The sequence below is a fragment of the Mesocricetus auratus genome, unplaced genomic scaffold (genome assembly GCF_017639785.1).
Source record: "Mesocricetus auratus isolate SY011 unplaced genomic scaffold, BCM_Maur_2.0 Super-Scaffold_100676, whole genome shotgun sequence".
Classification (NCBI taxonomy): Eukaryota; Metazoa; Chordata; class Mammalia; order Rodentia; family Cricetidae; genus Mesocricetus; species Mesocricetus auratus.
The window spans coordinates 99,853,765-99,869,453 of NW_024429266.1; the positions used below are offsets into that span (position 1 = coordinate 99,853,765).

Consider the following 15,689-nt stretch of genomic DNA (forward strand, 5'->3'; position numbering starts at 1 on the left):
TGTGCCTTGGATCAATTTATGGTTATATGAACCAGAATAGGATTATCTCTACACTAACTAATGGACAGTCTTTAATGATTCTGCAGGGCACAAACTTCATGTAAACTCTTAGGTAGGGCATATAATCTGCTATCCAATTTGCAAGTGGTAGTTCTAATCTGTAATTTCTGCACTCCAAGACAGAGACAGGAGGATTACAATGAGTTTGAATTTGGGATACACTGTGAGTCACAAGTCAGCTTTGACCAAAGAAAGAGACTATCCATAATAATCTGTCTATCTTCTGTCTGTTTGTCTTACCTAACTTAGTATCTTTGTATGTACCTTTTTATCTCTTTGTCTATGTATCTATGTATAAATCTGTATACATATATATGTATATATGTATCTGTCTATGTGTCTATGTATGTATGTACCCAGGAATTACTGTAGCATTTTGTCCTGATTAATAGCTGTAATTTATTAATCATACAAACAGGAAAGCCTAAGATGGATGGTTTTGTTTCCTAAGTTCTTTATGCTATGAAGACCGCATTCCCACTGCATGTATTCTCTTCTTCTTTGAAGTCCTATTCCACGTGTACATTGGCTATCACTTGCTCACTGTTAGTAACTTTAATGTCAACATGGCTATGGGCTGGGCACTATACATGTGGAAGAAAGAGGGAGGATGTGTTTAGTGGAAAGTTTATGATCTTTGGAATCACAAACTTTAATTCACATACAACCTCAGATGTGGAAAATAATTGCAAACCTTTGCCTGGTGTCACATGGGACAGAATAGTGAGCTGGTTATTTATCCATGGTTACATAAAGCAGCCTTCCACAAATAGAGAAAACTGCCTTCCACAAACAAAAATCTTTAAGTCTCACTATCATCTTTTTGCCCTTTGGGTCAATGCAAAGTTTGCATATGGATGTATGCTATCCATGTTTCTTTTACAATACAAGTAATTTTTATGATTTGGCTTTTGGTAAAAAGTGGCATTGGTGCCCTAGTCCCATGTTTTTAAAGTGGTTCCTTTTATACAATTTCAGAAATACACCTTGTAGAAGCTTGAGTTTTTATTTTGAGATATACAGCTCATTGAAGTCTGGACAAGCAGAAAATACCATAGTTGTGATTTCTAGAAACACATCTACACAATTGTACCCACACACAAAATAGCTGTGGGAATGTGACTGATGTTCTCATTCTGAATTGTATTCCAACACAATCCATGATATCTCTTCTCTAAGAGTCCAAGGAAGATCTGTCTCAGGCCCTCTTATCAGGAAACCTCGTGTTGCTCTATCCTAATATTCTGTCATCTTGATGTAAACTTCCTACTTCATGCCTCAGACCCCCACATTTGTCTCATCTACCATTCTACAAATGGTGTAAATCCTTATGGAGTTGGTGTATAAACTTATATCCTTTTAATTTCATTTTAAATTTCCAATACTTTGTACCTTAAAGTAAGTTTAAATTCAGAGCAAAAAACAGTGTCTTGTTTGGAGACACGTATCACCCCTCACCTCATGAGTTTTCTGCTGTCACTACCAATAAATATACCCATGAATGGACTTCTTGTTACAGTCTGTGAAACTACATGGACAACCTAGTGCTTTGCATTCTGTAATCTTTGTTATGGAAATAAGGTTATTCTATTAAGAACCTTTCCCCCTTATGGTTGCATTTTTTCCTTTTTTTAAATTATTTTTTAATTTAAATAGCTTGTTTTACATGTCAATCCCAGTTCCCTCTCCCTCCCCTCCTCCTGCACTCCCCTTCCCCCCCCACCCTCCCACCCTTTATAAAACAGCTTTGTTTACAAATGGACTACACAACATTTGGCATAACAATAAACTCTAAACCTGTCTTTTTTTTCCAACAGATGCCCAACACATTTAACCCTCCTAAAGACAATATGCACTGTCTAATTAAATGGGTAACATCTTTGAGGAAGAACTCAAAATTGTTCTACCCTTGTATGGCTAAAGAAGAAATTCTTCAACTATTAAACATGTTTTATTGTACTTTTATGGGATTGTTCTTATGCATTTTCATTGAGCTGAAAATATGAATTACGTCAGTGAATACTCCAGTACATTTCTAAATCAATGCACAACTTATTCATTTTATTTTATTATTCAAGCAAATCACATGAAGAAGCTTCTGAATTTTGAAACCTCCCATGTTAACCCATTCTTTGTGAAATGTTCCTGATACCATGGTGATCATTTTGCATGAATTTTCCTTCTAATGAGACAAGAATTAGTTACATAGAATATAGTCAAGAACTACCACACTTCCTAAATGCTTTAATCTGCAAGTGTTGTGCTTTTTATCAAATGAGATTTATAGTGAGAGTAAGAAATGAAGGGTGCATCATGATACCTGTGTGACCACAGGAGTTAGACTGCCAGTCTTTGTTTCAACTTAGAGCATGCAAGTATAGGAAGCTTGTACAATTATTCTCTCCCAATTTTCATCTGTAAATGGATATACTGATCATTTAAATCATTGATCTAGACGCTATTTACTGTATATTCTTCTCTTAATACCTAACCAGTCTTTCCTTCATTCTGCTATTTCTTGTTCCCCTCTTTCTACTCTTTTGTTCTATTGTTCATTTGTCCTCCTCTTCATTAGTCTTAAGCTCCCTTCTTTCCCTCTGTTCTTCTCCTCCCCCAGCTTCCCATTTTCCTTCTGTTCCTTCCTCCTTTTCCCCTTTTGCTCCTTCCCTTCATTCTAGCCTTTCCCCCTTAGGTGCTCCTTCTTCTGTATGTCCTGGCTCCCTCCTCCATTTCTTGTGGAAATTTGTGGATTGGTCTCTGTTAGCGTTTTGTAAGCAATGGATAACCCAGGCTTTCAGCCACAGAGGCTCGTAGGTCTGTATAGATCAGTGTAGCAGCTCTGCTATGCTTATCAGATGCTGTAGGTTTGGGCTCTTAAGTTTCAGGACTATTGCTTGCCTTTGTATTTTACTCTCAAGTTCCTGCTAATCTTTCCCAACTTTTTTTCTTACAGAATTCCATTAGCTGGCTTGTGTCTTGAAGCTCTTTTTCCCTTTGTAACTAACTGTTATTGGTGATTATATTGGAGGTCTTTTGGTCTGGAGAGGGCTGTCTTCACCAGCGCCATTCTGAAAATGTATAACAAGGACTAATCTATGTCTTTCATTCCTTGTTAAATCTTCAAAAGACTGTTCATGCATCTTCATTTGAGAACCCAACAGGGTGTAAAGTAAAGACTGTAGCTATGAGTTCCTGATGTGATTGTGATCGAGGAAAGTTATCACTATCAGCAGGGATGTCCACTTCATCCACAACTTCCTGTAATTCCTGTTCTTGCTTTGTATGCTCCCCAGGGGCTTCTGGGACCAGAGTAGAGCTTAGCTCTGGTTCTCTGACTATTCAGAAATAGTATGCTGGTGTGTGCTATGACCCCAGTGCCCCGTGGCTCAGAAAGTTAATTTGTCTTTAAATTTTCTCTCATTTTACTTGAATCATGTGAGTGACAGAGCATCAACTTTGGTTATGAATCTGGAACCAGAAATCTCATGTATGGCTTTTGATTTTCCTACATAAAAGCCAAACAACAAAAGGAGCGTCTCCCTTCTTTAATTTCTTACTTTTGTTTATATGGCTGCTGAGGCCTGTCTATTTTTGTCATCTCTTACAGAACCTTTCAGTGTTCATTTTAACAATTGGAAAGTTGGTCAGTGGCATCACTGACCTTTACTGGACTACCAGGGCCAGCTCATTGGCCCTTTGCATGTACTGATATAGTTTGAGAAAATTAAAAAGGGCTTATTTTATTGTATGTGTTATCTCTGTATGTATCTGCACCATTTATGTCTACTCAGAAGAACAGAAGTGGAGTTATAGATGGATTGGCTGTCTGTATGACATCTTGTGGTAGATGGGAATTAAACACGTCTTGCACAAGAGCAGCCAGTGCTCCTAACAATTGGGTCATTTCTCCATCATCCAAAATGCTGTTGAATTTATTCTAACCATGATATGTTGTTGTCACATTTGAATATTAAATTAAGTTCAATTTTATTAGAAGATTTAAGCAGCTTTCCGAAGTGACCAAGACCATGTTTCCTTCTTGTTTATCACTTTGTTACTCAACTCCCCTGCCATAGTGTAGTGGGAAACATTGATAATTTCATTGTCTATTAAGATATCTCCGAATTAGAGATGAATTGAAGCAGGGGATGCCTCTAAATCATTGGCTGTCTTTTGGCACCCTGTTCCTCATACTTGGTTGCCTTCTCCAGCATTACTACAAGGGGAAGTAAATAATGCTACTGAAACTTGACATGCCATGCTTTGGGATTGCCCTGGGAGGACTGGCCCTTTCGAAGCAGAAACAGAGGAGTGGATGTGGACATGGTTGGGTGTTGGGGAGAAGAGAAAAATCGGGGTGTAAAATAAATAAATATAGTAACTGAAGGCATGGCCCTGCATGAAATAGAATTAAATATGTTAAATCTGAGAGGCCAATTGGGAGTGAATCCTGATGCTCAATGTACTTTGTCTGCAAAGCATATTTGTCAGTTAGACTGTAGCATACATTGCTGAACAATTACAATTAAGTTATTTTCACTGATTTTGCACATCTTTAGTTTTCTACAGTTTAGGGAATAGATTCATAGCAACTCTGATTAACTTCAGAATAATGAATTCTGAGGTAGTGCATCATTTCTTTCCTGTGGCAGTATTACAATTTCCCTTCCTTGTTTTGCTTCCACCAAAATTCCACTAGACTCTTTGAATTCACTTTGTTTTGTTATATCTTCACTGTGTTTTCTTTTCTGATTTTGGAAGAACATTTATAAACTATTTCTTTGCCATTTCACAGTCTTACAACAGAAGAACTAAAAGGAAGATGGAGTAAATCTACCCTGGGGTTCTTCACTCAGAAACAAGAATACACACAGAATAAAAGTGTTGAAAGTAGTAAAGTGGCCACACTAACTCTAATGGCTAGAGGATAAACATTGTTGATATTTCTTAGCATGGAATAGGAGGATTGTGTGTCTGATGAATCAGCAGCAATTCAAGTCATGTTTCTTATGCAAAACCATTTTAGAAAAAAACTCTCTCATTGCAGTGGAATGCATACATCATGCACTTTTAATTTAAGTAATATAATTTCGAATTCTAAAAACTAATCTTTCGTGAAAATATAACAACTAGAGCATTGGATATTCACAAAATGTATTTGGAAGATTGATTTTTTTGGTATTTTGCAATTTCATTAGAGTCTTTATTTGTTGCAGCAAACCTTGCAGGCAAGAAATACTGTAACTGAAAGTCTTTGTGCCTGGGTGGTGTATATGTTTCTCTTTTGAAGCCTGAAGAGTACCCTCCCTACCACCTGACACTAGGACACAGGGGTGAAGGCTCCATGTAGGCATCAGTTTGACTTCATGTTTAGTGAGTTGTATGGGTGTTGTCCTTCAACAATGGGGCCCCACTATCATTTGACAGAGAGCACCTCATTGCTTTAGCAACAGCCAGAGTTGTTTGTGGGATTTTCCTGAGATCCACTTGCTCAACAACTCAACTCACTGCAACCCAGTCCTAGTTCCTTTGGAAACAAGAGATAGCCTATTGGGACTCTGTATCTTCCATCATTAGACCTCATTAAGATCACTCTTACATAGCTTAGGAATTTCCCACAGCAGTAGTTTTCTGTGTCATCCCTCAAATAACCCTCAATTTGAGCTGTCTCTCCTCTAATCTCCTACATCAACTCTCTTCTCCCTGCCCCATCTGATTGACATCTTCACTTCTTCACATGGGCCCAGTCGACCTCTAAAATCTATTTTATTGCCAACTCCCAGTGGGCCTTCATTTATTGCTCCCCACACTCAATAAACTCCCCTATTCCTAAGCTGTACTTCTATATATGTATTATAGTTTGTTTTTCATTTATTTAATTATAAGTATCCACATATAACTGAATCCATGCCTTATTTCTCTTTTGGGTGTTCATTCCCTCAGACAGGATGATTTTTATTCTGTTGCTGTCCATTTGCATTCAAATATAATAATGGCAATTCTGAGTAGCTGAGTACTACTCCATTGTGGGAATGTACTACATTCTGCCCAAAGGAGATGTTCAATCATGTCCTTTGATCCTTGAAAACTGCTGTCACTTTGACAAAAAGTTTGAATGGCACACTTTTGGGAAGTTTGCCTTCATACAGCTTCTAGGTATCCTGCCTTCCTGTTCCACTTACTGGTGGTTTGAATGAGAATGGTCTACCCACAGGGTTTATATAACTGAATGCTTAGTCCACAGTGATGGACTGTTTGGAAAGTGCTAGAGCATATGTTGTGTATTTGAGTTGTGTCAAAAGGTTTGGGCTTTGATGTTTATTCTCTGTCTCTGTCTCTCATTCACTCAGATGCCTCCAATGGATCAGGAGGAAAAGCTCTCAGCTATACTACAGAGTCATACCATGATGTATTCTTCCTAACACGATGATCATAGACTGACTCTGACATATTAAGCAAGCCCCCAATTAAATCCTTTCCATCAGAAGAGTTGCATTGCTCATGGCAGCTCTTCACAGCAATAAAACAGTAACTAAGACACTTTTCAAGTCATCATCTATGTATGTAAATACACTAATGTTATCAGTTGAAATGTGAAAATCATGTGTCAATGATAAATAATTTTATTAATGACCACTTGAAAGAAACATGTGACACTGTTACTGAACTAAGTGTCCTGGAAACAGAAACTGTCAAGTCAGGATTATATGTTTTTAGCTGCCCAGATTGCAGCCATGTAGGGCTGCTCTAGTCTTCTTGCAGGTGTTCACTCTGTCCCTTTAACAAATGGTTTCTGGGATACCTATTGGCTTTCACCTGCTTGATGACATCATTCTCCCTTAGCCAATGAACACCAGAGAATTTTGAGGTTACCTTGGAAATAACTGACAAAACATTCCTCAGGGCTCAGCATCTTTGATTCTGCACAGAAGTGGATATTTAGAGTGAAACACAACAAAACATGTTCTCATCCCTTTATCCAGATCCTACTCCTTTTTTAATCCAACAACCTGTTGTCTCATCCTTTATACAGATCTACTCCTTTTGTTCATTGTTCCTGACTTCAGGATGTCAGTCAGGAAAAGAAACTTTAATGTTTAATTGGACAGCTTCCCAAATCGGGAAGCATCAAACAATGTGGAATGAAGAGGAAATTGCTGAATATCTGGCATGTGTCATAACTGTAGTCTTGGATTGGACATTTCCTAGATTTGTGAATTTGTACAAAGCATTTATCCCCCCTGTGAATAAATGTCTCTTTAATTTCCTTGATGTTATAACAGGCTGGCAAGGCTCAGGGCCTTCTGATGTATTGAGTCATTAGGACCATGGTATAGGGAAGGAAACAAGAGAGTTCCTGGGACTGCTTGAGATGAAGAAGAGAAAGAGCTGGGTATGTAGTCTGGACAAGTATGGGCCATGATTCTTCCCTCTATTCAGTTGTCCACATTAGCATTTCCGTGTTAGTGCTGTGGAGACGTGGTGTTGAGATGTCAGAGGAACTTTCTGACATATCTGCCACATCTCCATGGTTGCCCCCAGGGTTGCCTTGGCTGACTAGGCTTGATAGACAGCTGTGTCCAGGTCAGGGATCAATGAGCAACCTTCCTCGACCCAGGGATGACAGTTAGGCCTGGACATTCATGGGAGAGATGGGGACTGTGTTTCATGTCTTCCAAACCAACTAAATAAGGCAGCGTCATTTTCAGAACTGTCTGTTCAGGTGTGTTCCATGACTGACCCCCTCTGTTACATAGTAAATTCCCAAGGAACATGTTCTATAAAGTAAAGCCATATTCAAATTTAAAGGAATCTTTCTTCATGTTAAAATTCTTTGTAATTTTTTCCATCGTAATATTTTTGTTTATTATTTGGGGATTTTATCCAATGAATGTAATCACACTACCTTCCTATTCCTCCCAAATCCACCATCCCACCCATTTGGTCATCCAAAAGGAAAAAACAAAAAGACTATAACAAGTCTAATTTGTGTTGTCCGTGTACTCCCTGGAGCATGGTCAAAGTCCCACTGGCCACCCCTTAAGGATAAATGAGTCCCTCCCTACACCCAACAACACTCCCTCATGCCAGAGCAATCAAGGGTTTAGAACAACATGTTAACATCCTTGTCACAATTTATGGAACCTCTTTAGTGTGTTCTTGTCTAGACTCTTTCTTTTATTTATTTGGAGGGAAAGAAAGCCTACTGTGATAAGTCTCTAATTCTCAAAGATGAATCTGCAGTCATAGGCACCATTGAAAAGGGACTTTCCTAGCTCATAACAGCTAGTGACAGCACAGATCAGTGACTTCCACATTGTTTTAGGTGGGAGTCTGGACTATGGACAACAGCAAGACCTTCACATACAGGATGGTATCTGGAGGACTTTTGAAGAGGCCCAATCCACATAGAGAACCATTCTCCATATCATTAGTGTGAGCTGCTATATCTCAAGTTTCACTTCTCTCTGGCTGTGCATGGAGCTCTGCTCTGCTCTTTGAAACCTTTTTTATTTCAATGTAATGACACCATTTTTGAAAAGTGTCTTCCCCTAAGACTTGAAGTCTTTTAGTTGTTTCTGGGATGCTTTGCTCTTTCAGATTCATCTGCTGCTGTCTCCTCTCCCCTCTGTGCCTCTATGGGTTCTAGGGCTCCTTGAAGCTGCTCCATGGTTCTGTAGATGCCAGTAGCCACTGCCATCTTGAATTGATCTCCATTGTAAATTCTTGGAAATTTTTGTTATAATCTCTTTTTTTTTCAATTCAAATTTTAGTCAGGCTCTAACTACTATCTCATCAACTGACCTGCAGGATTAAAAGCCTAATTTGCATGGACCTAGTGGTTACTATTTTATCATTGCATAAATTAACTTAAATGAACACTGATTACAGAAGAAGCAAAGGATTTGTTTTCCTAACTAATTGTATATTTGGTGACATGCAATTTTTTAAAGCCCTGACTCACAGACCAACAGTGCTGTCTAGGACTTGTCACTGCTATGGATCCAAATGAGGTAAGTGTCATGGCTGCTGAAAAGAAAGTTCTTTTGCTCGCAATCATATGTGGAATATTTAAAGATCTGGTTCCTTGTTGTTTTTAACAGTTTTTATTATATATTTAAGTTAGAAACAAGCATGCTTCCCATGTTGGCACCAGTTCTCTCTCTCCCCTCCATGCCCACTCCCCCACCAGCACCATTAGCCCAGCCAATCCCCCACCCAATCCCCACTGCACTCCCCATGGAGGATAACGCCTTCCATAGGGTATCTCTAGAGTCTGTCATTTTGCTCAGGGGAGGGCCCAAGCCCTTGCCCATGTGTCCAGGTTGAGAGAGCATCCCTCATTGTGGGATTTGTCCCAAAATTCCATTTGTGTGGCAGGAATAAATACTGGTCCACTACCCAAAGCCATAGAGATTGCCTAGGTCTCCTCAATGACACCCATATTCAGGGTGTCTCCATCAGTCTCATGCTGGCCGCTCAGCCATCTTTCTGGGGTCCAAGATCTCAAGCTTCTTCAGATCAACTGTTTCTCTGGGTTTTACCAGCCCAGTCTTGACCCCTTTGCTCATCACTCCTCCCTCTCTGTCACTGGGTTTCAGGAGTTGAGTTCAGTGTTAAGCTGTGGGTGTCTGCCTCTGCTTCTGTCACTGGATGGAAGTTCTAGGATGGTATGTAAGATAGTTGTCATAATCATTATTATTGAGGGGTTTTTAAAGTAGTCTCTCCACTAATGCTTAGTTTGCCAGGTGATGTCATCCTTGTAGACCTCTGGAGATCTCACTACTGCCAGATCTCCCCTCAAACCTAGAATAACTCACTCTATTATGGTGTCTCTCATCCTGTTCATCTCTACTATTCCCCCAACTCAACCTTCCTGCTCCCCCATGCCTTCTCCCATTCTCTTGTGCCCCTCTCTTTTCCTGGCTCTTTTCCCCTCCTCCCAACCCACATGCTCCCAATATGTTCAGGAGTTCTTGCCTCATTCCACTTTCTCTGGGGTATCATGTATATCTCTTTTAGGGTCCTTCCTGTTTCCCTGACTCTCTGGCAGTGGAGTTTCAGACTGGCTCTCCCTGATTCATGTCTAAAATCCATCCATATGAGTGAGTACATACCATGTTTGCCATTATGTGACTGGGTTACCTCACTTGGATGACACTAGAAGAAACCATCCTATTTGCCTGCAAATGTCAAGATTCCACTACTTTTTTATGCTGAATAGTACCTAATTATGTAAATGTACCACGATTTCTCTATCCACTCTTCAGTTGAGGGGCATCTACGTTGCTTCCAGATTCTGCCTATTACACATAATTCTGCTAAAAACATAGTGGAACAGACATCCTTGTTGTATAAATGTACATCTTTTGAGTATGTGCCTAAGAGTGGAATTGCAGGGTCCTCTGGTGGAATGATTCCCATTTTCCTGAGGAATCTCCATATTGATTTTCATACTGGCTGTACGAGTTGGCACTCCCACCAACTTTATCCACATCCTCACCAGCATAAACTGTCCACATCCTCACCAGCATAAACTGCCATTGGTGATTTTGATTTTAGCCATTCTGACAGGAGTAAGATGGTATCTCAGAATTGTTTTGATTTGCATTTCCCTGATTTCTAGGGATGTTGAGCACTTTCTTAAGTGTCTCTCAGCCATTTAAGACACCTCTATTGATAATTATCTATTTAGTTCTGTAGATTACTTTTTAATTGGATCCTTTGGTGCTTTGGAGACTTGCTTCTTGATTTTTTTGTAGACTTTGGAGATCAGCCCTCTGACAGACGTGGGGTTACTGAATATCTTTTCCCATTCTGTGGGCTGACTTTTTCTCTTGTTGACTATGTCCTTTGCCTTGCAGAAACTTCTCAGCCTCTGCAGGTCCAATTTATTAATTGTTGATCTCAGTGTCTGTGCTACTGGTGTTATGTACAGGAAGTGGCCTCCTGTACCAATTCATTGAAGAGTATCTCCCACTTTCTCTTCTAAGTGTTTCAGTGTCATTGGATTTATGCTGAGGTCTTTGATCCACTTGGGCTTAAGTTTTGGGTAAGGCGATAGACATGGATCTATCTGCAGTCTTCTGCATGCCAACATCCTGTTATTCCAGCACCATTTGTTGAAGATGCTTTCTTTTTTTCCATTATATAATTTTAGATTCTTTGTCAAAAACCAAGTGTTCATGTGTGTGTGTATGTGTGTGTGTGTGTGTGTGTGTGTGTGTGTGTTAATATCAGGGTTTCAATTTGATTCCATTGGCATACCTGTCTATTTTTGTGCCAATACCAAGCTGTTTTCAGGACTATAGCTCTATAATAGAGCTTGAAGTCAGGGATGGTGATGCCTCAGGACTTTGCCTTGTTGAACAGGGTTGTTTTGACTGCCTTGTGTTGAGAATTCTTCTTTCAATGTCTGTGAAGAAATGTGCTGGGATTTCAATGGGGATGGCATTGAATCTGTAGTTTGCTTTTGGCAAGATTGCCATTTTTACTATGTTGATTCTACCTATTCAAGACCATTAGAGATCTCTACATTTTCTGGTGTCTTATTTCTTTCTTTAAAGACTCAAAGTTCTTGTGATACAGGTCTTTCCCTTGTTTGGTTAGCGTTACCCCAAGGTATTTTATGTTGTTTGTGGAAATTGTAAAAGGTGATGTTTCTCAGATTTCTATCTTGACCCTTTTATCATCTGTATTTACTAGGGCTACTGATTTTCTAGAGTTGATCTTGTGTCCAGTTACTTTCATGAAGTTGTTTATCATCTGGTAGAGTTTCTTGGCGCCCTTATGTAAACTATCATATCATCTGCAAATATTGAAATGGTGACCTTTTTCTTTCCACTTTGTTGATATCCTCTTGTTGTCTTATTGCTCTGGCTAGAACTTCAAGTACAATATTGAAGAGGTATGGAGCGAGTGGACAGCCTTGTCTTGTTCCTGATTTTAGAGGAATTGCTTTGAGTTTCTCTCATTTTACTTTGATGTTGGCTCTTGTTTTGCTGTATGCAGCTTTTATTATTTTTAGGTATGTTTCTGTTATCCCCAGTCTCTCCAAGACCTTTATCATGAAGGTGTGTTGCATTTTATCAAATGCTTTTTCATCATCTGGTGAGATGATAATGTGATTTTTGTTTCTCAACTGGTGTAAATGGTGAATTACATTGATGAAATTTTTGTAAGTTGAAACATCCCTGCATGCGTGAGATGAAACCTACTTGATCATAGTGGATGAGATTTCTGATGTGTTCTTGGATCCCATTTGCCAGTATTTTATTGAGTATTTTTGCATCAATGTTCATGAGAGATACTGGTCTGAAGTTCTCTTTCTTAGTTGTAACTTTGTGTGGCTTGGGTATCAAGGTTATAGAAGCCTCAGAAAAAGAGTTTGGCAAAGACCCTTCTGCTTCTATTGCATGGAATAATTTGAGGAGAATTGGTATAAGCTGATTTTTTACTTTCTGGTAGCATTCTGCACTGAGGCCATTTTTTGCGTGGGGTTGGGGATTTTGAGGAGTGTTTCTACTTCCTTAGGGGCTATACATCTATTTAAATTGTTTATCTTTTCTTGATTTAATTTTGGCAGGTGATATCTATCCAGAGAGTTGTCTATTTCCTTCAATTTTTCGAATTTTTTTGGAGTACAGGTTTTCAAAGTATGACCGGATGATTCTCTGTATTTCCTCTGTGTCTGTTGTTATGCCCCCCCTTTGATTTCTAAGTTTTAAATTTGCACACATTCTGCTGTTTGGTGAGTTTGGATAAAGGTTTGTCTATCTTGTTGATTTTCTCAAAGAACCAACTCTTCGTTACATTGACCCTTAGTTTCTACTTTATTGATTTCAGCTCTCAATTTGATGATTTCCTGGCATCTACTCCACCTGGGTGAGTTTGCTTCCTTTTGTACTAGAGCTTTAAGTTGTACTGATAATTCTCTAGTGTGACTATTTTCCAGTTTCTTCATGTGGGCATTAGTGCTATGAACTTTCCTCTTAGCTCTGCTTTGAAAGTGTCCCACAAGTTTGATTATGTTGTGTCTTCATTCTCACTGAATTCTAGGAAGTCTTTAATTTCTTTTTTTTAATTTCTTCTCTGACCCAGGATTGGTGCAATTGCATATTATTCAATTTCAATGAGTTTGTAGGGTTTCTGCAATTTGTATTCTTGTTGAATTCTAACTTTAAAGCATGGTGGTCTGATAAGATCTGTGGAGTTATTCCAATTTTGTTGTACCTGTTGAAGTTTGCTATGTTGCCAAGTATGTTGTCGATTTATGAGAAGGTTCCATGTGGTGCTAAGAAGAAGGTATATTCTTTTTTGTTTGGATGGAATGTTCTGTAGTTGCCTGTAAAACCCAATTGAGTCATAACTTCTATTATCTCCTATGATTTTTTGTTTAGTTTCTGTCCGGTAATCCTGTCTAGTGGTGACAGTGGGGTGTTGAAGTCTCCTACTATATGTGTGTGAAGTTTTATGCGTGGTTTGGGGTTTAGTAATATTTGTGTATGCCTTTGTGTATGGGGCATAGTTGTTCAGAATTGAGACTTCATCTTTGTGGATTTCTCCTGTGATGAATACAAAATGACCTCCTTCATCTGTTTTGACTGATTTCCATTTATAGTCTAGTCTGTTATATAATGGGATTGCTACCCCTGCTTATTTCTTGGATCCATTTGATTGCAAAACATTTTCATAACCCTTAACTCGGAGGTAACATCTGTCTTTGAAACTGAGGTGTTTTTGTATGCAGCAGAAGGATTCTTTTTTCGAATCCATTCTGTTAGCCTATGCTGTTTTATGGGTGAGTTACGACCATTAATATTGAGGAATATTGCCGGGCGGTGGTGGCACACGCCTTTAATCCCAGCACTCGGGAGGCAGAGGCAGGCGGATCTCTGTGAGTTCGAGGCCAGGCTGGACCGACAGCCTCCAAAACAATACAGAGAAACCCTGTCTCATAAAAACCAAAAAAAAAATATTGAGGAATATTAATGACCTTTGATTGCTCATTCTTGTTTGTTTTGGAATGTTTTTGATGGTGAGATTGTATGTGGATTTCCATGCCTTTTCTCTTTTGGCTGTTGGAATAATGGGATTATCTATTGCCCATGTTTTTCTGGTGGTAGTTAACTCCCTTGGATTGGAGTATTTCTTCAAGAACGTTCTGTAGGGCTGGGTCAGTGGATATGTATTGTTTAAATCTGGTTTTGTCATGGAATGTCTTGTTTTCACCATCTATATTGATTGAAAGCTTTTCTGGGTATAGCAGTCGGTGCTGGAATCTGAGGTCTCTTCATATTGATAGAATATTCATCCAGGACCTTGTGGCTTTCAGAGTTTCCATGGAGATTCCAGGTGTAATTCTAATAGGTTTGCTGTTTATGGTATTTGACTTTTTTATTTAGCTGTGCTAAGTGTTCTTTCTTTTTTCTGTATGCTTGGGTTCTTGATCATTATATGTGGAGGTGACTTTTTTGTGGTCTACTCAACTTGCTGTTCTGTAAGATTCTTGTACATTCATTGGTACGTCTTTCTTTAGGTTTGGAAAGTTTTCTTCTGTGACCCTGTTCAATATGTTTTCTGCCCCTTTAAATTGGTTTTCTTCTTAGGTTTGGTCTTTAAATGGTGTCCCATATTTCCTGGATGTTTTGACTTAGTGATTTGTTGGAATTAATATTTTCTTTTGTCAATGAATCTATTTCTACTAGTGTGTCTTCCATCCCTTGTATTCTCTTGGTTATACTTGCATCTGTAGTACCTGACCATTTGACCAGTTTTCTATTTCCAGCATTCCTTCAAGTCTCCAAGTCAGCCTTCAAACCTTGTACTGATTGAATTGTTTCGTGTAATTTTTGCTTCACGTTTTCCTCTCTTTCTTGCATTTTTTGGATTTTTGTTAGTTTTTTCTTCCCTTTTTTAAGGGATGTTCCAATATACTTGATGGTCTCTAACATTATAATGAAGTTGGTTTAAAGTCATTCCTTCTGCTTCAGGTTTTGGGGTGTTCAGTTCTGCAGGTGTTGCTGGTGTAGAATCTCTATCCTGTGGTGTTGTAATATTTTTTTGGTTACTGGGTGTTTTCATATGTTTCCTTTTTCCCATCAATTGTTCCAGTATATGTACAAAGAGCCTCTTCTCTCCTGGTGGGTGGGTGACCAGGGTTCCCATTCAATGGATGAAAGCAAATCCAATATTCCCTGGCCTCTGCTCTCTGTCTTATGTCCTCTGATGTGAGTGGTGCACGAGTAGACTGGCGCTCTCTGCAGGCTCCTGGTTACTTGATGGTCTGTTCAGGGGAGAGTTGACCTGGCTGTGGTCCACAAGCCTGGAGATCAAAACGAGGGAGATTTGGAGGAATTTTTGGCTAGGATGGCGATCTGGAACTCACCTCTGCCCTCTGACGTGAGCGTGGGTGGAATAGGAACCACATTTTTCTATTTTAAACTAGAGAACCTCACTTTTTTCTCCCTAGTGTTCATGTCTCAATTTTTCGTTACATTAGCAATGGGGTCACAGAGAACAGGCCAAAACTATGAGAAATTTGATTTGAGAATTCATTGTACTTCTGCTCTCAAACACTCTGACTCTGTAGAAAACTTTCAAGGAAGGCTTGTGCCATGCCTGGTCAA

At 39.1% G+C, this 15,689-nt stretch overlaps 1 long non-coding RNA gene across 2 annotated transcripts in view; it reads right to left on the reverse strand.

Annotated features, from left to right (window-relative positions):
- Nucleotides 1-15,689, reverse strand: part of LOC121136718 — an 88,747-nt gene that overhangs the window by 23,702 nt on the left and 49,356 nt on the right. The gene's annotated exons all lie outside the window — the stretch shown is intronic.